Raw genomic sequence first — 24,088 nt, 5'->3', positions numbered from 1 at the left:
CTACACTGGGTGTGTGTGTGTGTGTGGGGGGGGATCGACCTAAGATATGCAACTTCAGCTACGAGACTAGCATAGCTGAAGTGGACGTATCCAGGTCGACTTCCCTTGGCATCTTCACGGCGCTCCCCCCTCCACTCCGCCTGCACCTCTCGCGGCGCTGGAGTACCAGAGTCGACGGGAGAGCGCTCAGGGTTCGATTTGTCGTGTCTAGACTAGACGTGATAAATTGACCCCCAATAGATAGATCGCTACCTGCGTTTCCGGCGGGTAGTGGAGACCTGCCCTTAGACCCGCTCTACATTACAGACTTATGACGGTGTAACGATGTTGCTCAAGGGTGTGAAAAATCCACCCCCCAGCGATGCCGGTATCCTGACCTCACCCCCAGTGTAGACAGCCCTACGTTGAGGGGAGCGCTTCTCCTGTCCCCATAGCTACCGCCCTTGGGGAGGGGGATTGGCTCCGCTGATGGGAGAAGCTCTCTGGTCAGCGTAGGTAGCGTCTTCCCTGCAGCGCTGTGAGTGGAGACAAGCCCCTCGTCCGAGCCTCTCATGCTGTTTTTAAGTCGTGTCCGTGATACTAGGAGACGTTTGACCCTGGTGACGGCTCTGTGCAATTTTCATCCAACAAGCATCCACAGGGTTTTGTGGTTCCCCTTTTAGAAGTGAAATGATACTGCTGTGGGCTGGTCTGGTATTACGTCCCCTCCAGGGATACTAAATGTCATTACACTGTGGGCACTATTGCTGGGCAGTTCAGCTCCCTTCACCTCTTGGAGCAGATCCTGTGCTCCACTGAGGACTAAATCAGGAATTGCCTCTCCCCTTGTGGGGGCCAGGGCCCACTTCTCCAAGCAGCAGTCACTGGTGGGGGCTAGAAATCATCTCTCTGCATCATGCCCTGAGGTGACAGTTAGTCTGTCTGCTCCAATCACTCTTTATCCCGAGTCTGGAACAGGGTTAACAGGAGAGAATAAGGGAACCCCACCACCACCACCACCACCTCAGACTCTCCCCTAGCTCAGTGGTGAGAGGCTGCTCCTAAGAGGTGGGAGATGCCTGTTCAAACCCCTTCTCCCACCCAGCTACAAGGGGGACTGGAATTGGGGTCTCCTACTTTCCAGGTCAGTGCCAGAACCCCTGGGCTAAATGTGACCAGGAAGCGCTTGCTCCTCTCTGCCAGTTTGTGGGCACTCGCCTGTGGGGCCCAAGCTGGAACGGGTCCTTTGAACATGCCCACTGGCTTGGGGCCCCATGGCAAGTCAGGCGGAGGCTGGCTCCTGGATCGTACTGGGGCTTAGGCAGCCAGCAGCCTAGAGGGAGGGAGCAGCACAGGTGCTCGGGGCACACACAGACACCTCGTAAACTTTTACTCAGAAAATTGAGGCACCGAGCAAGTTCAGGCGCTTCCAGGGTTTGGTGGCAGCTGAGCTGGGGTTTGGTTCTGGGATGGAGGTGCCTGAAGTGGCCATTAGCCTCTTAAGTCCCTTTGTGAATCCAGCGCTAACCCTTCATCGGGACAAGTCCTCAGCTTCCTGCAGCTGTCCTGTTACCCAGGTCGCACGGTGCAGGTTTCCTCGCACCCATCAGACTTCATTTTTAAAGGAAAGCCGAGATGCAGGAGATCAAGGTGGCGCTTCCAATGAACAAGTACCAGGTCACCCACCCCATGGGATTCAGCCTCGTATGGTCCTTGCTCCAGACTCCCTAAGTCTGTGGTTCAGCCGTGTATGCTCCTTGCTCCAGACCCCCTAAGTCTGTGGTTCTCAAGCAAGGGTACATGTATCCCTGGGGTACACAGAGCTCTTCCGAGGAGTATGTCAACTCATCTAGTTATTGGCCTAGTTTTCCAACGGGCTACATAAAAAGCACGAGCGAAGTCAGTGCAAACTGAAATTTCAGACAGACACTGACTCGTTTACACTGTTCTATACGCTACACCCTGACATGTAAGTACAATACTTATTTCCAATGGATTTATCTTATAATTGTATGGTACAAATGAGAGTCAGCAATTTTTCAGCAATAGTGGCTGTGGCAACATTTGTATTTTTAGGTCTGATTTTCGAAACAAGTCGTTTTTAAGTCAGGAGAAACTTGGGGTGCGCAAGACAAATCAGACTCCTGAAAGGGGTGCAGTGGTCTGGAAAGGTTGAGAGCCACTGCCCTAACTCACCTCACAGCCTGGGACGTCTTCTCGACTGACGCTCTGCAGGAAAATTAGAGATAAAGGACAACACCAGAGCCCAGCTTCCCATTACGGGGAGGGGGAGGAAAGACTCACCCCTGGGCCTTTCCTTGTTACAGGGACCCACAGTGACACGGACTCTCTCTCACTCTGCAGCTTCTCAGTCTCTGCTGATGGGAACAGCTGCGGGTGGATAAGAGGCAGCCAGGTTCTGTCTGAGACGTGTGCCGCGGAGCTCAAATGGATCTGCCAAAAAGAAGCTGCCGTGATAGAAACAGTGCAACTGAGGATCCACATTTGTGTATCTGTAATGTGAAGTACCCCCCTGTTCAGTCTCCTGGGTAGGGCCCTACCAAATTCACCCATCCAGTTTGGTAAATTTTATGGTCATGAGATTTTTAAAAGTCTTTTAAATTTCACAGTTTTAGCTATTTCAATCTGAAATGTCACCCTGTTGTAACTGTGTGGATCCCATCCCAGAAGAGGGTCATGGGGAGGTCTCAAGGCTATTGGGGGAGGGGTGTCACGGTATTGCGACCCTGACTTCGGCACTGCTCCTGGCAGTGGTGCGACCTTCAGAGTTGGGCTCCCGGCCGGCAGCCACGGAGCTTTCTGCTGCTGGGGGAGGTTCCTGGCGGTGGCTCTCATCTGGCCCTGGGAGCAGCCCATGCAGGGGATGAGGTCCTGTTCCTCCCCAGCCCAGCCCGAACTTGCAGCTAGAGCCTGGCACACGGTAGGAGCCCCTGCCCGGGACGCTCCCAGCCCTGCCCCTCCCCCATTCCAGAGTCCAGCACTCAGAGGTTAAAAGGGCCTGGAACTGGCGGGTGACGGGGTTCCCTCCTGACCACTGCGCTCGGGGCACTTGCCCACGTCACCCACCCATAAGATCGGCCCTTCCCCCACCCACCATGCCACCCTCACTTCTGCACTGTTGCTGGCAGCAGCGCTGCCTTCAGAGCTGGGCACCAGACCAGCAGCTGCTGCTCTCTGGCCCCCCAGCTCTGAAGGCGGGGTAGACGTAAGGGGGGCAGTACTGGGACATATCCCCTCCTCCCCCGGCCAGATTTCACAGGCGAGACCAGATTTCACAGTCTGTGATGCATTTTTCATGGTCATGAATTTGGTAAAGCCCTACTCACGGGGCGGGACTGGGGCTTTAGGCAGAGCAGAACTCTGGGCGGGGCTGGGACTCAGGTGCCCAAAGCAGTCACAGTTCCTCTCCTCGGTCCTCCTCACTGGGCTGGGGCCTTGGGGCGTAATTTTTAACTGCCCCAGACCTGCAGTAAATTAATACCCTGCAATGCTTCCCAGGGTACCCAGGGCTGGGAGGCACCTTGCCACCACCTGCCCTTTGCCTGAGGGAGCCTTGTCTGTGCCTGCCAGGGGTCAGCTCCCCAACTCCACTGGCCACACGCACTTGCTGCTGGGCCTGCAGTCACTGCAGGGTAGCAATAGGCCCACTCTGCCCTCAAGCCCTCTGAGCATCTGTCTGGAGCATCCAGTCCCTGGTCCCCTGGGCACTGGCAGGATTCACAGATTCACTGTTTCCAAAGGAAAAGTAACATCCTCGGCCCCAGCTTACCAGGTCCAGCTCAGATCACTGCTCCACTTAACACACAGCGCTGCCATAGGCTCATAGTGAAATCACCCCTCAGTTCAACAAAGCCAAGCGTCAAGTGGAAGTGTTGGAAACAAATGGTTACATATAACAAAGTCATAACATGTGTTCTAGAGCCTAGACTGAACTAACAAGGTATTCTCCTGTCTATCCAAGTACAGCTCACCAGATATCCTTGCAGCACTTCACAGCCAGGCAGCCTCGGACCCTTCTTTCTTGAGACATGCGTACTGTCAGTTTGTCTCCGAGGGGACGGATCCAGTATGTCTCTGCACATGGAAGGTGATCAGACTGATCCTTTGTCTTTATGCTTAAACACCACAGATGGACACAAACACACAGCCCCCTGCTGTAAGTTTCTTCCTGTAGATTTCCCTTTTTTGTGGATTTTGCAATCTAATTTTGCACCTGGCTCAGTGCGCAAAGAGACATCCAACATCAGGCACACAATACACAGAGGGCCAGACAGGGAGGTAACTTCAGTTGTCTCCTGTCTGAAAGGAGCATCTGGGGTACATCACCTCCCGTGACCTGCCTTAACTCCAAGACCTTAAGGGCATCATTGTCCGTCTAGAGACACAGCTCCTTACATAGTATCTGTACAGAGGTCTTGCTCCCATTATGGTGACCATTGGGCTACTGGCCCTTGACACAGAGCTGGCATACCCGCTTTTGTGAACTATTCTGTAGACCACTGTGACTATCAGGCATCTCAATCAGGGGTACATGTACTCCTGGCGATATGCAGAGACCTTCCAGGTGATACATCAACTCATCCAGATATTTACCTAGTTTTAAAACAGGCTACATAAAAAGCACTAGCGAAGTCAGTGCAAACTAAAATTTCAGATCGTGACTTGTTTACACTGCTCCTGAAAGAGGTACAGTCATCTGGAAAGGTTTAAAACTACTGATGTAAAGATCAGACCCAGGGGATTCCTGGAAAACCTTCTGTGCTGCCTGCCACTTGGCACCAAGGGGTCCCTGGGTCACATACATCTTTCCCCCAAACTCCATCTCTGGGCAGGCTCAGCTCCTCTCTCCTGCAAGGAGGGAACTGGAGCCAAGGCCATGCAGTAGTGCTGTCTGCAGTGTCTTGAGAGAGTGCGCGCCAACCTCAGGGCAGACTGCTGGGAACCAGGGCACAAATCCAAACTGGCTGAGAATTCTAGACCTAGATTTCACCAACCAAACATGCAGGGTAACCTCCTCCGGCATCCTAACAACCTAGCCATGCAGTCCCCTTGGGTACTCCGATCTGTCTCGCAACCCAGGTGAGCCTGCCTTTGAGAGACAGATGGTCTCTCACACTCAGAATCACAACAGTATTCAGGTTACTCCCAGTCCCACAGGTCCAGGCACCCCAGGTGAACTGCACCTTAGACGTCACACCAAAGACTGCGCACGTAGCCAGTCTTATTATATGACAATTTATTAAAAAGGAAATAAGATTTATTTACAAGGCTAAAGCAGGTGAACATACATACCTTTTGAAACTTTGTAGCTTAGTTGTGTAACAGAAGCATCTATAGCAGACATGGGGACTTTGGCATCACCTGGCACCTGGTCTGTCTGTGTCACACCTACCCCCTCCCTGCCCTTTTCAAACCCACTGGGCTCCAGGAAGGGAGAGAACAGACATTTCTCCTCTTACTCCTACGTTCCAGGCCCTAGGTGTCCCAAGAGGAGTGTAAGAGGAGTCCTACTCCCTTGGCAGGTGCAGCGCTCTTAAAAAATGGAAAATTAAAACTAGTTTAAAATGTTCATTCTTTCATCCAAAGCAATATCTGGCAACAAAAACGAGGAACTGGTGGTGTAAACCTGCAAACTTCAAAATCAATTGTGTTTTCAAAACACCCCAAAAACTGACCCATAAAAAAATCTTGTTAAAAAGTTGCTGGGGGGGGGGAATGGAGAACATCCCCCCTCAGCTCTATTCCAGACCATAAAATGGGAATGAGGAATATTTTTAAAAGATTCCATAGATAATTTTCTGTAGTAAAAAGCTTCTGTGCGGGAATGTCAGGGCAGTGAAAGCTGAGGCTGGTGCCTTGGCTCAGTTAGGCAGAGTTCCTGGTGCAGCTGAGGAGGGGTAGGAAAGGCTGGATTTGAGCCGTTCCACTGGCAGAAAAAGAGACGGCATGGGTTGGGGGACAAGATGTGCAAATAGCATCTCTGGTTTTCACCTGAGTCCACAGTGCTCTGCCCAGTGATGCGCAGAGCATTCCCCAATATTCCGGAATTGCTCAGATGTGATGGTCACAAGAAATCACACTCCGGCTTTTCCAGGGCTAGATTCCATAATACTCTTGTTACCAGCCCCCGTCCACGGCAGCCTCCTGTGCCTGTGTAAATACATCGGGTTTGGTGCAGATCCAGGGTCTCTCACTGGTGCATCGCAAGCTGCTGACCGCACTCAGACCGTTCAGATACGCGCAGTCTCCTCCTCCTCTTACGGTAACCTGCAAGACAGAAGCCAGGGAGCTTGTGTCAGGTCGGAGTTGGACATTTCCCATCAGTCACAGGCAGGGGGAGACGCTCTCACACAGTGCAGGGAGCTGCTGCACTCACAGCCCCTCATGATTCCCTTTCCTGCACCTGCCACAGGCCCCAGCTAGAAAGGGGGCAGTGGGGCAGCAAGGCCAGGAAAGGTTCTAAGATCAACTGACCTCCATGGAGCATTTATGCCGGGTGGGTATTAACCCAGGTCCTACTCTCTCCCCCGACCCCGGCCCAGCTGGGTCTGGATGGGCCCCTGCAGGCCCAACCCACCCAAACTGTCCTGGGCGCAGGTTCCAGGTGACTCTCAGCGTGGCGAGGAGCAGGAGTAATGCTGCACAGAAGAGCTGGGTCCAGGGCTCCCTGGACAGTTTACATCAGCTCTCAGGCCAGAGGCCTGTCAGGACAGGCTGTATTGCAGGGGGCGGCTGGAGTGAAATGCCAGCAGCACAAACCCAGCGGCCATGGGGTGACCCCAGCCACTCACACAGAGCTTCCCGTCAGAGCTGGAGGCCAGCGCTTCCCACCTGGGAACAGGGTGGGATCCAGGTCCACAGGCAAATCCTTCCCCATGGTCCCATCCTGGCTACTCACAGCTGTCATGTGCTGGGCTGGGAGGAGGCCCAGCACTACTCTTTGGGCAGGCCGGGATCTCCCTGCCCTCAGGCCACCAGCCTCTGGCTCGGGGTGAGATCTGTCCCAGAGAAGGGAGAGCCCAGCTCACAGCCACCTGAGCAGATGGCTGTGGGTGGCTCCCCCACCAGCATCACCCCAGACGAGCTCTGAGGGGATGGCAATGATGCACCCAGAGCCTTCTGCTGGGGGGGGCGCCCACAGGGGGGCAGATTTCAGGGTTAACACCCCACTGAGATGCCTGTTTACCCAGTTTGGGTAAATTGGCGTCACATTAGCTATCCTCTAGTCATCGGGTACAGAAGCGGATTTAAATGATAGGTTACAGATGGGATATGCACCAAGCGTGCCCGGACTCAGCTCCTCACCCTGGTGTCAGCGGTGTGTTCTTGGTGCATGCTCCCAGTATGCCTGTTCTCCGCTCCACACCCACAGTGGTAGGGCTTCCCCACATACTGGCTCACAGGGGGTGCAGGAAGAGATGCTCAGACATCCCCAGAGGGGCAGGGACCCACAGAGCCCAGCTCACATGAGGGGGTCGAGGATCATTGGGAGGGAGGGGGCTCAGGACCCTCCCTCAAAAGCAATGGCCCCCCAGAACCATGCTCACATGAGGATGGAGGGCACAGAGGGTGGGGTCAGAACTACAGAGTCGGCCAGGGCCCTCTCCCCTCCCCCAGATCCTGCCACTCGCACAAGGGACAGGCATACATGGGAAGTTTTAGGGAAACAGGCTCAGACTCCACAAGGACAGGCCAAGGCCTTCCAGCTCCCAGATCCCGTGGGGGTGTCAGCCATATATGGGCTGGGAGGTGCCAGATCACGACCCACACACCCCTGCTCCTATTCTCCCCCAGTCCCCATCCCTCTCCCCCACTCCTCCCTTCTCAGTGCCCCACCCCACCTAGCCCCTAACCTCAACCCCTCTCTGCCCCTATTCCCAGCCACTCTTCCGTCCTTCTCACTCTCCGCTCCCAGCAAGCATTTGCATGTGGAATTCATTGTCATTTCAAAGACAGGGTTAGCACCTTCTGAGTATTTTGCTGTATTTGGATTACGTTTCCCCAAAATAAATAATAATAATAATAAAAACCCTTGGAGAGAGGCAGATTAGAGCAAGATGCCTCCTTTTTTTAAGATACAGATTTCCTACCAAGGCTTGGATTTGAACTCCTAAGAGCATAAGACCTCCCACACTGGGTCAGCCCAAAGGTCCATCCAGCCCAGTGTCCTGTCTTCCGACAGTGGCCAGGGCCAGGTGCCCCAGAGGGAATGAACAGAACAGGGAATCATCAAGTGATCCATCCCCTCTTGCCCATTCCCAGCGTCTGGCAGAGGCTAGGGACACCATCCCTGCCCATCTTGGCTCATCGCCATGGATGGACCTGTTCTACATGAATTCATGGTGCCCGCTGCGGTTCAATGGCTGGAGCATTCCCCCTGGGGTCATAACTAGTTTTCAAGCTCCTTCCCCTCTCTCCCTGCACGGGCACACCGTGATCTGCTTGGCGTGTGAGTCTCACACCGGCTCAGCAGCCGGCCAACCTAGAATCAAAGTGGTTCATAACGTGGTCATTTGATCTCCCCGAAAGGGCTGGGGGATGCCCTGCACTCTGCTGGGAGAACTCTCAGCCACCTAAAAACAGAACAGGAGGACTTGTGGCACCTTAGAGACGAACACATTTATCTGATCATAAGCTTTCAGGAGCTACAGCTCACTGCATCGGATGCATTTAAAACCCTGGTGCAGTGATCTCAGCCCTGGCTGTAAGGAAAGCAGGTCAATTTTAGCTGGTTGGGGGCTTTGTTTGGGGGAGGAGGGGATCTCAGAAATCCCTTGTCCAAATGGCCCTGTGGGCCTCCCCCGAGGCACACAAACTGTCAAGGCTCCAAGTCAGTGGATGGATTTCAGAGCAGGCAGGAGATCGGTGCGTCAGGCAGAGAGCTGGCACTTTGCTAGAATAAAATCTCTTTAGCTGCCCTCCACTAAGATCCCGTCCTTCAGCGCCTCGTCCCCAGGGCTCACTTGGGACCCCAAGTGAGGGTCAGCCCCAGACCCTCCCCCCCCCCCCCACGGCGGGCTGAGACACGCGACGCTGCCGGGACGGCAGTTCAGAGGGGGTGTTAGGACACTTTGGCCCATCAGTTAAAAGACAAAGAAACAAAGTCTGCCCTGGGGACCAACGGAGACGTCTTCCCTCATGACAGGGAAAAACCAGTTCCCCTTCTCACCCCAAAATGATCCGCGCTCGTGATTTGCTGCCCAGCAGCGGAGCTCTTGTCTTGGGAGGCAACTTCAGCTCCTGCAGGTTGCCCGCCTATTTTGCCCCCCTTAACCCTCCTTCCATCTGGTCAGCGCACAGCTCCCTCCCCAATACCCCCACCCGATCAGAGCACAGCCCCCTCCCCAATAGACTCCGCCCGACCCCTCCCCCATCTGGTCAGCGCACAGCCCCCTCCCCAATGGACCCAGGGTTCCCCAGTGTGATCCATGCACCCACCCAGGTCTTCTCCTCCTCCCCAACCTGGCACCTCCCTGCTTGCCCCCTCCCCGATCCGTGCACAACACCAGCCCCTCCTCACCTGCTGGTGGAGATCCCCAGCCCCTGATCGCTCCGTGGGCAGCCGGTGCCTGGATCCTGGCTCGCAACTCGCCCAGGCTCATGTCCCCTGGAGCGGGCTCAGAGCGAACCCAGCTGGCAGGCAGAGGGAGCAGCGAGGGGACGGGCTGCCCCGCTGGGAGCCGCCAGGCTCGGGGAGAGGGTCCCGCGGCTGCAGCCGCGCTCAGCTGGGCAGGTCAGCAACACCGAAGGGAAACGCACCCAGCTGTCTGTCCCCAGGGAGCGGACGAAGAACAGAGGCTCCAGCCGGTCAGGATCCCGCAGCTCTCCCCGCTCTTGTGTCGCTGCCTCCCGGGCTTATGGCTCGGGCTGGGCAGGGCGTCCTCCTTAAATACGCCACGCCGCGAGATCCGGGGACACCGACACAGAATGATCCATATGAGGCGCATCAGGGAGCGGGATGGAGCCGCCCCCCCCCGATGCGGCTCAATGCAGTGTAGCCAGCTGCTGGGGAGAGCGCCTGGCCTGAGGCTGCGGGGAAGTGGGCGAGTCGCCTGGGCCAGCAGCTTAGGGGCCGGGCAGGAGGGTCCCCTGGCCCGCGGGCCGTAGTTTGACCACCCCCGCTATAGACTGTCGGGGAAACCGGCCCAAAGTGACGTATGATACCTTATTAGGCGCGTCTTCCAGACATGTGGGTGGGAGGGGCGGGGCTGTGTCCTCCTGCTGCTCCGCCCCTCCCCCTGTTCATAGACTATCAGGGTTGGAAGGGACCTCAGCCGGTCATCTTGTCCAACCCCCTGCTCAAAGCAGGACCAATCCCCACTTTTTGCCCCAAATCCCAAATGGCCCCCTCCAGGATTGAACTCACAACCTTGGGTTTAGCAGGCCAATGCTCAAACCACTGAGCTATCCCTACCCCCCCAAAGCAGATCTGCGTCCCTGGGTGGGCTCGAACCACCAACCTTTCGGTTAACAGCCAAATGCGCTAACCGATTGCACCACAGAGACTGGGCAGCCAGGCCCCAGGCAGGGAGCAAGTGGCCATAGCCAGCTGCTGGGGAGAGCCTGGCTGGGGAGGGGCGGCAGCAGCAGCCCGATCCCTGCCCGGGCTCAGCTTCCCGGCGAGCTGCAGCCCCTCCCCGGCAGGCCCTGTGTGCAGCAGCTGGCTGCGGAGGGGCGACAGCCCAGTCCCCCCACACTCGGCTTTCCAGGGCAGTGGAAGTACCTAAAAGTGTGGGGGACCACCACAGGAGCCCGAACCGGGGCCCCGCCCCCTGCACCACCCTTTCCCCTGAGGCCCCGCCCCCTCGGTCCTCCCCCCCACCTTACAATGTGGAAGTGGGAAGACAGGCGCTGGGGGGGGGGTGTCTCTCTCTCTCTCTCTCTCTCTCTCCCCAGCTTGCGGAGAGGCTCTGACCCGCCCCATCCCGTCCTCTCCCTCCCTGAAAGTTGCCTTTTGGCCCCTCCCCCAATACTAAACCAGACAAGTTCTTATAATAAAAAAAGGGACTAGGGCCCCCCCCCTTGAACTGCTGGGGGCCCCAAGCAATTGCTTAGGCTGAGTCTCTCTGTTTATACCCAGGGCTCTGAGTGTAGGTAGCCCACCCCGGCACATGTGCCTCAGTCTCCCCGTACCCTGCACCACCACCTCCAGCTGTTGAAACTGAACTCGCCTGGGCCTGGGCCCTCCTGCCGTGCCCCCCCCCGAGAACTGTACACCCTTCTCTGCCCCGGCCCTGCTGGCTCCCCCTGGGGACGACACTACTCTTTCTGGTTCCACACCATGACCGCCAAAGGCTCACAAACCAGCAGATAAGAAACTCTGCATTTAGTATTTTAAGTCTCATGATTTTTAAGTGGGTCTCATGGTTTTGAGGCCTGACTCATTTTGAACTCTTGCGTTTATCAATACAGAAATTATCTAACCCCTCTCTCTCTCTCTCTCTCTCTCTCTGTCACACACACACGTCACTTAGTCTTACACACCTGCTGTGGGCGCTGACGCCCTGGGCGCAGGAAGAGGGGGCGCGAGGGTGAGGCCTTGGGGGAAGGGGCAGAGTGGGGACGGGGCCATGGGACAAATCAAACTTCTCAGGAGCCTGTCTGTGCCCAATATAGTTTTAAGGGGCTCCTACCTCCCCTCTCCTGCCATGGCTCTTAAAACCAACTGAGAATCTGAACCGTCTGCTGCCCAGGGCCCTGGGGTGAGCGGAGCTAACGCCAACCGCAGTATGGCCTGATACGGCCTGCACCCTATTTGTGAGACGAAGGGTGAGAATTTTCACCGGGAGTGGGCTCAAGACACTCTGGGTAGCAGGCCCGGTACAGCCAACCAGAAATCCCCCCTATCATCACTGGGGTTGGGTCCAGGCGAGCAAGGAAAAGAGAGACGTCTGGTGCACCCCCCTCCTTGCATTGCAGGCTGACATACGCGGTGGAGTGTGAACTACCGCCCTGCACCGCCTCACATACTTGATTTGCCACGGCTTTCATGGGACGGTGGAGGTTGATGCTTCCCTAAACCCTCGGGATACAACTTTCCGACTCTCTTTTCCCCTCCCGCATCCACTCACACGCTAAACCCCCTGAAAGTAGCAAACACTGAAAACCCATCGCAGGCAGCCTAGCTCCGGGCAAGCAGCAGGGATGGGACAGAAGGGCAGAAGCTCACGTGTTCTCCTCGCCCCGGGCAGAATGCCTTGTGCGGGTTGTACCTGGGGGGTGCAGGGGTGGAATGAGCCGGGGACGTGTGCCCGTTTGAGCGATTCATAGCAGGCAAACGAGGCACCTTCGGGGGAGCCTTGTCCAGGCCTGCCATGGGTCAGCTCTCTCAAACCACCACCCCTGGCAGCGCAGGCCTGACCTTCCAGCCCCCTGCAGGCGTCGCTCTCTGTGTACAGGTTAGCGATCGACACCCCCAAAGCCTCTGAGCGTCCCTCGGGAGTGCTCAGCCCGTTCCACTGAGCACACGCAGAACTGTGACTCTATTCCCTCAGGCGCGGTCCACAGCAGCTTGTAAGATTCAATTCAGGCCAACCACTCTATTGAAAACCCAGCATTTAGATATACAGAAAACAGGAACGAGTTTATCATCAAAGAACAGAGATGCAAGCGAGAGTGAATAAATAAATACTGGAAAGTAATGGTTACATAGAAAACCAAATCCTCACACTTTCTAGAGCCGGGGTTCTCACAAATTTTTGGCAGCCTCAGCATGCGGCTCTGACAATACTTAACTAACTGTAGGAAAAACAAACAAATAAATTACATGTGCATATTTACATAGGGATTTTTTGCAGACTCAATAATAAATATAAGGTACAGTTGTGTCCTATCTTTACTGGACCTAAACACAGAACAAACCAGTGCTTTGCACAGTATTGTCTTTTTTGTTGTTCTTTTGCTTTTTTGGTCAAAGGTGGAGGGCTGTACAACAATTCTGAACTAAATTTAAAAATGCTTTACATAATAGAAAGAATAATGACTAATAATTAAAGAATGTATCTGCCAATATGTCCAAAATTTCTTTCACAGACAAAAAAACCCAATCAACCTAGCCCAGTAATAATAATGATAATAGCAATAACAAAATCTGAGCCATTGCTGTTGTCTTTTCAGCTTGGTTTTTGCATCATTTAACAGCTTGCGCCTCTGAAGCTCACCATGGTAATTTGGTTCAACTTCCCTTGCACGAGTGCTGTAGGGACGTAGCACGACATAGGTTTCAATTTGTTGAATTTCTCTCTCACCCTGCAACTTGCTCAGAAATGGAATCGGGTGGCTTCAGAAACACAGGAAACTGCCTTTCCCCCTGGTGCTGAAGTGTTCCTTTTTCTTTCTCTGTTTTGCTTTTCTTAGCAGAAGGTCCCAGAGGAGCCACCTGCTGTCACATTCAAGGTCATTTTCTGGCACTAGATTATTTGAAATACTTTCTGATACCCAGTCACATTTTTAACTTTCACCTCCCCCCCCATGAACAATCACAACCTACCCAAACATCACACAGTGAGATGGCCCATAGCCACTTACAGAGCTACAGTAACATGAGATGTAAACAGTGATTAGAGGTCTATAAAATCATGAGTGGTGCGGAGAAAGTGACTAAGGAAAAGCTATTTACTTGTTCCCATAACACAAGAACTAGGGGCCACCAAATGAAATTAATGGGCACCAGGTTTAAAACAAATAAAAGGAAGTTCTTCTTTACACAGCGCACAGCCAACCTGTGGAACTCCTTGCCTGAGGAGGTTGTGAAGGACTATAACAGGGTTTAAAAGAGAACTGGATAAACTCATGGAAGTTAAGTCCATGAATGGCCATTAGCCAGGATGGGTAAGGAATGGTGTCCCTAGCCTCTGTTTGTCAGAGGGTGAAGATGGATGGCAGGAGAGAGATCACTTGATCATTGCTTGTTAGGTTCACTCCCTCTGGGGCACCTGGTATTGGCCGCTGTCGGCAGACAGGATACTGGGCTGGATGGACCTTTGCTCTGACCCAGTCTTATGTTCTTAGCCAAAGAATACACTTTGCGACTTCAAAGAAAACCACACCGATGTAGCTCAGCTCTGCTGGCATGGTACTATTTAAAAGGGAGCGCGCATTAGGATTTATGGCATTTAGAAGGCACCTTTAATACTTAACATCTCAGCGATTCTTGGGGCACTTTGGAGGCTCTTGTGGCTGCAAAACAATCAGCTGGTGGCTGCATTTGAGAAATACTGTTCTGGAGTCTAAACGAACAAGGCCTTCCCTTCTCTCATTTCCCCAGCGTATGGCTGAGACTCCTTCTCATGAGATCACTCCCTCTCAGCTGCAGAGAAAAGCTTGACAATGTGACCCTGAGTTTAAAGGTTCAAGAGCAGAAGGCACATACGAAGAATCCACAGTTTAAACGAGACACACTTAATGCTTGAGGGCCCCGCTGCCTGATTTTGAGATCCTGGCCAGGCTGACGAATGGGGACTTGGCTCGTTCAAGTAGGTGTGAGTTGGATCAGTGTCACTTCTAGGAATCTCATTTCGAGCCCCCTTCCAGTGCAGTCTCTTTTCCCATCACATACACCTCAGGATTGCTACAGATCCACCGTCTTTCCATGTAGCACGGTGAGCTGCTGACCCCTTTCTCGTTGTTAAGATATGCGCAGTCACCTCCTCCTCTTATCTGAAACCTGCAACACAGAAGCCAGGGAGCTGCAGTCAGGCAGAGGCCGGGCATTTCACACCGGTCCCAGCCAGGGGAGCCGTTCTCCACAGTGCAGGCCTGAGTGTGGAGCAGCTACTCTCCCAGCCCCTCAGGAGCAGAGCTCAGGACAGCGGGGGCTTTGCAGAACCGCTGACTGTTCGTGACCCTCTAGGCTGAGCAGCCCACAGGGGTGCTGGAGAATGGAAAGTCCCCAGCAGGACGGAGAGAATTTCTTAGACTGATTGTCAAAAGGGACCGGTCCTCTAACAAGAGGGGCAGACCATCACCAAAACCAGATGACCAAGCAGGAAAAGCGGGGGACAGGAGGGATCTCACTTCCTTGAAACACACGGAGCAGAACCAAGATGACACTGAAAGAGGAAATTGCATTCAGGGGTTTCCTTTTCAATTGATCTATAACTCTTGAGCTTTCCATTGGGGATGGGGGAAAAGAGAGTGTTGAAGAAGTTCCTTTGTGAAAGCATGTGTGCCTTGTTTGTAATCCTCCCGTGACCCTCCCAGAGTTCATCTGGAGTGGAGGGTGGAGCTCTAGGGACAACATGCCTCTCGGGAGGTTTGGGAGGGTTCAGACCTGGTTTTGGGTCCTACAGCAGATGATCTGCAGGGTCCCACCTCCTAAGGAGGGAACCAGACAGGGAGTCTGTACCCCAGGAGAGGGCCATAGAGGCCCATACTCGGGACAGGGTCTGGAGGCTATTCAGACCCAGTGAGGCTGGAAGCAGGTGGGATCCAAAGGTTGGGTCCAATACAGCAGAATGGGGACTGTCCATTGGGGAGCCCTGACCCAGCGCCATAACAGCCTGAGTTTTCAAAGTACTGAAGTAACCCAGACCAGGGAAGTGGGGGGTCTCCATCCCCCTCTAATGGCTGGCCTGCATAAGAGCTTTATCAATGGGGGGGATTTCAGTTAAAGAAGTGGATTCTTTCGCTCCTATGGCAGAGGCTCATGCTTCTAGTGCTGAATTCCAGGGTTCAAACCCTGCTCCGGGCTCAAGGTTTTGTGATCACACTTGGAGCCCACTGAAACCCATCGCGGGGTGTTGGCTGGGCAGCCATCACTACTGTACCCCGTTCCAGTGGGAGCCCCAGGCATCCAGCACCTGTGAACCGCAGGCTCCTTTAACATCGGTGCCTTGTTGCGGATTCAGAGGCCTCACCAGCCAAGTCACTCAAACCTGCCGGCTGAAATCCCCAGCGGGACCTGCACCTGCCATGCACTGCTCGACATCCTGCCCTCTCTAGCAGCCACTGCTAACCTGAGCTCCCTGCTGCCTCCTTTCCGCAGGGGAGGTCAGACACCCCAGGGACCTTGCTGAAGAGGGCTGGGGGAGAACAGCGAGTGTCCCAGCTGAAATCCCAGCAGGCTGCGAGGGCACCTCTGGCTATGGCGGGCTCTGTCTCTGGCCCAACTCCGTGCTGCGGGGAGGAGCCGAGAGTTCAGGGACACGCCGGCTCCCATCGGTCTCCGATACACGCAGGACGCGAACGGACCAGGGTCGTGTCTGGTTGTTTCACTAGCACTGAATGGTGGATCTACCTGAGCTCAAACAGCTCAGACACCAGAATCCCCAAGACCAGGGAATTAGTACAAAGGGGCGAGAGAGACTCACAGGTGGTTGAATTCGCTGTCGTTGGTCCATTTCCAGGGCTGACCCTGCTCCCTCTGGAGGCCGATCCAGTGGTCACGAAAATCCTTATGGCGCAGCAGGAACACCTTAAAGAAAGCTGAGGGACAGCAGGTATCAGCCCCAGCTCCAGTGCTTCCCCACCCCCACCCCCTAGGGCTCTGTGCTGCAGAGAATCCCAGTCGCATATTCATAGAGTATCAGGGTTGGAAGGGACCTCAGGAGATCTTCTAGTCCCACCCCCATCCCCAATTAGATCATCCAACAGATGTTTGCCCCATATTCCTAAATGGCCCCCTCAAGAATTGAACTCACAACCCTGGGTTTAGCAGGCCAGTGCTCAAACCACTGAGCTATCCCTCCCCCCATATTGAAGGGTGCTCAGTTTATTTTCGGCGGGGGGGGGTATTTCCCCTCCCTTTTGCAAAGTACAAGATCACCCAGGCAGTATTAACCCTCCCCCTGCACAGAGCAGCCCCACCCCGGTGCTCCCAGTCACCCACACCCCAAGTCCCCCTGGGCTGGGGGCAGCTGCTGGGTCTGAGCTCTCTGCAGAGACGTCTCTTCTCACAGATCAGCCCCCGCTCACCACAGCAAGGCAGGGGAGGGAGCGAGTCAAGCTGAAGTGGGAGGGGTCAATGTGAGAGGATCCCCTCCTCCCCCGCCTCCTCAGCTGGCTGCTCCTTTCCCATCCCCACAACAGGAGCACTGGCTGGGTTCTCGGTCCCACTCCAGCAGCCAGTAGGCCAGGAGATGCCTGAGCCAGCCCTGCCCTAGGCAGAAGCTGTCTCCCTATTTGGGGAGGGGGGAGCGGAGAATGGGCAATCCCTATGATCACACACTGACAGTAGGGCCCTGGGCCCAGCCAGGGCTGGGATTCAGATCCTGGAAGTTCATTCACTCCGGCCTCCCAGCACAGGAGGGGTCAGAGCTGCTCCTCACCCCGCAGGGGCAGAGCCCAGGTCCTACTGCAGCAGCCGCCGCTGAGCCAAGGCCAGTGTCTGGCAATTCGAGAGTCTCTCACCATTTCCTGCTCACTGTCGATCCCAGCCAGGGAGGCACCCGGGGCAGAGCAGCGGCTCTGGCTGTCGGTCCAGCTCCCTTCCCTCTCGGAGAAATAGTAGCATTTCCCTCGGTATCCGACCCAGCTGTCTGGGCACAAGGGTCCAGCAGGGGGGCACAGATCAGCTGATGAAAGCTTAGATGCCAGCACTGAGAATTAGACAGTCACACGGAGGGTAAGAGTTGCACCTAGAATTGGGCATTTGACTGGTACAAAAATTGGTCAATTGACCAGTCAAATGTGTCAGATAGTGGTCAGATATTTTAAAATACTAAATTTATCAGAACAGTAACTAAAAAGAGCAAGACGTCATTGTCTCCAGTAGGTTTAGCTTTAAATAGATACGGATCTACCTAATTTTTTTTAAAAAATGTACTTCATTGACAGGTTTCAGAGTAACAGCCGTGTTAGTCTGTATTCGCCAAAAGAAAAGGAGTACTTGTGGCACCTTAGAGACTAACCAATTTATTTGAGCATGAGCTTTCGTGAGCTACACCTCACTTCATCGGATGCATATTCCACGGTATGCATCCAATGAAGTGAGCTGTAGCTCACGAAAGCTCATGCTCAAATAAATTGGTTAGTCTCTAAGGTGCCACAAGTACTCCTGTACTTCATTGAGTTATTTTAACTCAGAAAAAAAAGGCAAAACACTAAAACCAAGTTCTGAAAAACACCAGTGAGGCTCCAAGGCGCAATCCGAAAGGCAGGCTGCCTCCTACCCCCAGGGCTCTCCCTGGAGCATTTGATTGTGGCTAAACAGGCAGTCAATTGACCGGCTTGCCAAGCCTACTGGGATCCCCAGCTGGGGCTGGTCCAGGGCAATCAGACGCAGGGGGGCGGAGGCGTTTGTCACAGTAAATTTGCCTGGCAAGAAGGATTCCAGGGACACTCCCAGCCTGGGAGGGACTGACACAGCTCAGAGCATTTCACCCCAGGCACAAGATCAACAGCTGGACCTTCAACCTCACAACAAACAGCAGGTGAACAACTGAGAAGAATGTGGGAACTTTCACGCAGGGACATGAAAGCCACAAGGGGGTGCCAGAAACCACAGCCACGGGAAGTGACCTGTTGCACTGTGGGCCAGGAATGATGTAACTTTATTCACCTCCTACCTGCAGACTTTTCTTTCCCCAAACACAGCAGCAAGAAAGGCACTTTCTGGAAGCCCTCACGGCAGTGTAACCCTTTCAGAGCCACGAAAGAGCAGCAGGGGGCTCACCCATAAGTGACACCAAAGAGGATTTGAAAGGCCTGTCTAGTTGAGAGGAGTCGGACTCAAACCCCTCCAGACATTTTTGAGCACATCACTTTTCTTTGCACCACAGTAACTCGGTAGCTGGTTTTCAAGCCTTCCCATGTGGTTGGCACTCAGCGTGGAACAGACACTCTGAGTCGGGAAGAGTTAGGAAACGTGGCAGCAGTGATCAGAAAACGAGCATGTGTTCACCTCACTCACAAGGCATGTCTGACCCTGTAGATTTAACTGTCCAGTGCACGGTAGCCCACATCCCTCCCCTACTGAACTGAGCAGAGAAGTCAGTGACTAACAGTTGATGGCACAGGCTGTCTCCACCATCCATCTCCAGGTCAGATGCCACATGTTCTGCAGAGCTCCCTGCACCTGCAGGTGTGTAACCAACCCTAAGCTCACAGATTCCCACCTTACACAGTGAGAGCCAATGCTGCCCATTGCAACAGCCTGCCATTACAGCAGGGAGCTGGGATTCAGGGCCCATCTGTATCCGAGCAATCTGCACCGGTATAATCACAGTGACGCAGTGACATCAGGGCAAACACCTCCTGGAGATGCGCTGGAGCAGTGCGGCTCGCTCTGGTAACTTCCTGCAGCGAACTGCACCAAGGCAAGCTGCTTTGTGCACCAGTGCGGTGCGTCTCCTTTAGCGGTTTGCCCCAATTCAACTGCACGGATGTCATGACATCGGCACAGAGGATTCCTAATGCAGACAGAGCTGGATTCAATCCCCTCTGCCAGCTGCTAAACCCTCCTGGGGCCTAGTGACCAGATCCCAGGGCAATAGAGAAATCCCACCCCCGACAGTCTCCAGCACCCCCTGCCCCAGACGACAGGGGGATACAGCAGGGTTCATGTTCACAGCAAACAGACGCCCTCTGCACGAGCACACGCCGTCTGTGCATCCGAGGGGAGTGAATGGTGCTACGGGAGCCTTCATGGCCACGTTCAGCGACTGGGGGGTTTCCAGACTGCGCTGGTGGAGGGGTCTAGATTGAGCTCTACGGATCCTTTCAATAACATGGCAGCACCTGCCGCCCGGCCACAGTCGTGACCTGAAGATCCAGGAAGGCCAGGCTGGTAACCTCAGAGCAACACAGGGAAGGCAAAGGGCTCAGGGTTGCACTGCACCCTGTCCCACTGGACACCCTGGTCAGGGACTGCTTCACGGCGTGTGGCAAAGGTGACTTGGACCCAAAGTGCTCAGAGATGGGCTGGGGGGGCTAATTTCAGTCAGATCGTCCCGACACAGAGAGTGCCCAGGTGCAGGGGTCTGGGAGGGAGCAGGAGGAGGGTCGTGGAGGAACATCCCCCAGGAATCCTCTGTCCCAGGGGCAGAAGCCAGGCAGGCCGGGAGGAGAGAGGGACTGTGGTAGGTCACGGGGAATGGGATGCACGGAGATTGTAGATGGAGGGGAAGGGAGCAGGGCGGAAGCTGGGAACTCACCTGCCAGAGCAATGATGGCAGCGATCAAAGCAGACGATACAACAATTAGTGGGGGAAGCAAAAGTGGATGGGAATCTGGGAGGCAGTGACCATGAGTTGGTTGAGTTCAGGATCCTGACGCAGGGAAGAAAGGTAAGCAGCAGGATACGGACCCTGGACTTCAGGAAAGCAGACTTCGACTCCCTCAGGGAACGGATGGCCAGGATCCCCTGGGGGACTAACTTGAAGGGGAAAGGAGTCCAGGAGAGCTGGCTGTATTTCAAGGAATCCCTGTTGAGGTTACAGGGACAAACCATCCCAATGAGTCGAAAGAATAGTAAATATGGCAGGCGACCAGCTTGGCTTAATGGTGAAATCCTAGCGGATCTTAAACATAAAAAAGAAGCTTACAAGAAGTGGAAGGTTGGACATATGACCAGGGAAGAGTATAAAAATATTGCTCGGGCATGCAGGAATGAAATCAGGAGGGCCAAATCGCACCTGGAACTGCAGCTAGCGAGAGATGTCAAGAGTAACAAGAAGGGTTTTTTCAGGTATGTTGGCAACAAAAAGAAAGCCAAGGAAAGTGTGGGCCCCTTACTGAATGAGGGAGGCAACCTAGTGACAGAGGATGTGGAAAAAGCTAATGTACTCAATGCTTTTTTTGCCTCTGTTTTCACTAACAAGGTCAGCTCCCAGACTGCTGCGCTGGGCATCACAAAACGGGGAAGAGATGGCCAGCCCTCTGTGGAGATAGAGGTGGTTAGGGACTATTTAGAAAAGCTGGACGTGCACAAGTCCATGGGGCCGGACGAGTTGCATCCGAGATTGCTGAAGGAATTGGCGGCTGTGATTGCAGAGCCATTGGCCATTATCTTTGAAAACTCGTGGCGAACCGGGGAAGTCCCGGATGACTGGAAAAAGGCTAATGTAGTGCCAATCTTTAAAAAAGGGAAGAAGGAGGATCCAGGGAACTACAGGCCAGTCAGCCTCACCTCAGTCCCTGGAAAAATCATGGAGCAGGTCCTCAAAGAATCAATCCTGATGCACTTGCATGAGAGGAAAGTGATCAGGAACAGCCAGCATGGATTCACCAAGGGAAGGTCATGCCTGACTAATCTAATCGCCTTTTATGATGAGATTACTGGTTCTGTGGATGAAGGGAAAGCAGTGGATGTATTGTTTCTTGACTTTAGCAAAGCTTTTGACACGGTCTCCCACAGTATTCTTGTCAGCAAGTTAAGGAAGTATGGGCTGGATGAATGCACTATAAGGTGGGTAGAAAGCTGGCTAGATTGTCGGGCTCAACGGGTAGTGATCAATGGCTCCATGTCTAGTTGGCAGCCGGTATCAAGTGGAGTGCCCCAGGGGTCGGTCCTGGGGCCGGTTTTGTTCAATATCTTCATAAATGATCTGGAGGATGGTGTGGATTGCACTCTCAGCAAATTTGCGGATGATACTAAACTGGGAGGAGTGGTAGATACGCTGGAGGGCAGGGATAGGATACAGAAGGACCTAGACAAATTGGAGGATTGGGCCAAAAGAAATCTGATGAGGTTCAATAAGGATAAGTGCAGGGTCCTGCACTTAGGATGGAAGAATCCAATGCACCGCTACAGACTAGGGACCGAATGGCTAGGCAGCAGTTCTGCGGAAAAGGACCTAGGGGTGACAGTGGACGAGAAGCTGGATATGAGTCAGCAGTGTGCCCTTGTTGCCAAGAAGGCCAATGGCATTTTGGGATGTATAAGTAGGGGCATAGCGAGCAGATTGGGGGACGTGATTGTTCCCCTCTATTCGACATTGGTGAGGCCTCATCTGGAGTACTGTGTCCAGTTTTGGGCCCCACACTACAAGAAGGATGTGGATAAATTGGAGAGAGTCCAGCGAAGGGCAACAAAAATGATTAGGGGTCTAGAACACATGACTTATGAGGAGAGGCTGAGGGAGCTGGGATTGTTTAGCCTGCAGAAGAGAAGAATGATTTGATAGCTGCTTTCAACTACCTGAAAGGGGGTTCCAAAGAGGATGGCTCTAGACTGTTCTCAATGGTGGCAGATGACAGAACGAGGAGTAATGGTCTCAAGTTGCAGTGGGGGAGGTTTAGATTGGATATTAGGAAAAACTTTTTCACTAAGAGGGTGGTGAAACACTGGAATGCGTTACCTAGGGAGGTTGTAGAATCTCCTTCCTTAGAGGTTTTTAAGGTCAGGCTTGACAAAGCCCTGGCTGGGATGATTTAACTGGGAATTGGTCCTGCTTCGAGCAGGGGGTTGGACTAGATGACCTTCAAGGGTCCCTTCCAACCCTGATATTCTATGATTCTATGATTCTATGATCAGTGCAACCACAACTCCACAGGTTGGACTTTTCTGGCAGTTCCAAGGAGGGTCTGAAACAGAAAGACCCGTCAGGCAGGGCTGGGAGGACACGTCTCACTGACAGCACCAGGGCTGGAGCTGCCCTGGAACATGCACCGTTCTGTCGATTGCTCCTTCCCTCAGACTGGGAGAGGAGCCCGGAGGGTCAGGCAGACACCGCCCACCCCCAAGGGCAGATGGAGGGTCCATGGCTCCCCAGAGCTGCCCTGGGGCTGTTACCAAGATCCGGCTCTGGCTGGGTAGCAGGGCCTCAGAGCAGCAGCCGGGCCATGGTAAGAGCCGCAGCTGTGGGGAACTACAGACCCTCCACCTGCTCTGGGCAGGGAGACTGGGGGAGGGATACGGACCAGGGGCTGCTCTTGGCCCCCCACCCCAGGCAAGTGGAGGGTCATCCACGGCTCCCTGCAACTGCCTGGACTCCAGCTGCCAGCCAGAGGCGGGGTGGGGGGGACCTCAGGGGGAAGAGAAGGGGGAGGGGCAGGGCCAGTGACAAAAAGTGGGAGGGCCACGCCCCCTTCCAGCACCCCGGGCAGTCTCAGTGTCTCTCTCCAGCCTGCCCCCAGGCAGAGATGCCCCATTACCTGGGTTCTCTCCAGTCTACCGGTGTCCATTGCCATTAACACACAACTCCTGCAGCGGCTCTTCGCTCTCAGCAGCCCCAGCTGCTGGCCCCATTGTCTCTCTCAGCGACACTCAGGCCACAGACGCTGCAGCAGGTGCTGGGCTGGGGTCGTCTCCTCTCGGTCTGAGTGAGTCCGATTTGGCAGCAGCAAAGCCGAGGCACAGGTCCTGGCCCTATGATATACCATAGGGATTAGGCAAGCTGAGGACTCAGAAGTAGACCTAAAAAACCTGTATCTATGGAAACTGAGGCAGTAACACACCTATCCTCCTTTCAGGTATTTTGTTCATCCCTTTCCTGGTGACACATGTGAAACTGGATCATACCAGCTTCAGGGTAGAGACCATGCAGTTCTAACTAAGTGTCTCTACAGCACCTAGCACAGCTCTTCAGGGCAGAGACAGTCTCTTACTACACACAGATACAGCACCGATCACACTGGGACTCTGTTCTGCTGGGAACCATAAATCACTGAACATTAAATCCCACCAAATGAGGGTAAATCCATCCTCATCATCGTATCCAGTCATTATACTCAACACCTGAACATAGCCATTATATGAATAATATACCCTCATATCTCAATGTCTGTACTTTGACCCGTTAAGCTTTTACCCCCAATCGGGGACATTGCAGATTATGTATTCCTTACGCCATCTGTTCCTAAACCGAATTTTGCACCCCTTGATAATCTGTACCTTATTCCCTGATCACCAGAAACTTCTATGCTTAAACTCTGTACCGTTTTCTTTTTACTTCAACATCATCTTAATAAAACTATTAAATCTGCAAATAATAGTACATCATTCATGTGTCCTGGGAGGCCCTTTAGCCCACCTTTGGGGGCTGTAAAAACAACAATAGGGCTGCTGCAATATCAGGGTCTCCCAAATAACCTCTGATCTCCACCCAAGCCCGTGTCCCCCTTTGCAGAGCAGGGGGTTGGGAGTCAGTTTCACAAGCCACTGCTACGTAGGAAGATCACAGCTTACCTCGTGCAGGGACTCCATGGC

General features: G+C 53.9%; 1 pseudogene; it reads right to left on the bottom strand.

The window, feature by feature from the left end:
* Positions 1-14,290: 14,290 nt before the first annotated feature.
* LOC144257451 (C-type lectin domain family 2 member D-like) lies at positions 14,291-23,128 on the bottom strand (annotated as a pseudogene).
* Between the last annotated feature and the right edge of the window lie 960 nt (positions 23,129-24,088).

This window comes from Eretmochelys imbricata, chromosome 25, assembly GCF_965152235.1.
Source record: "Eretmochelys imbricata isolate rEreImb1 chromosome 25, rEreImb1.hap1, whole genome shotgun sequence".
Taxonomy (NCBI): Eukaryota; Metazoa; Chordata; order Testudines; family Cheloniidae; genus Eretmochelys; species Eretmochelys imbricata.
Note: the sequence above shows the minus strand (reverse complement) of the source record. Positions and strands in the feature narration are given on the sequence as shown.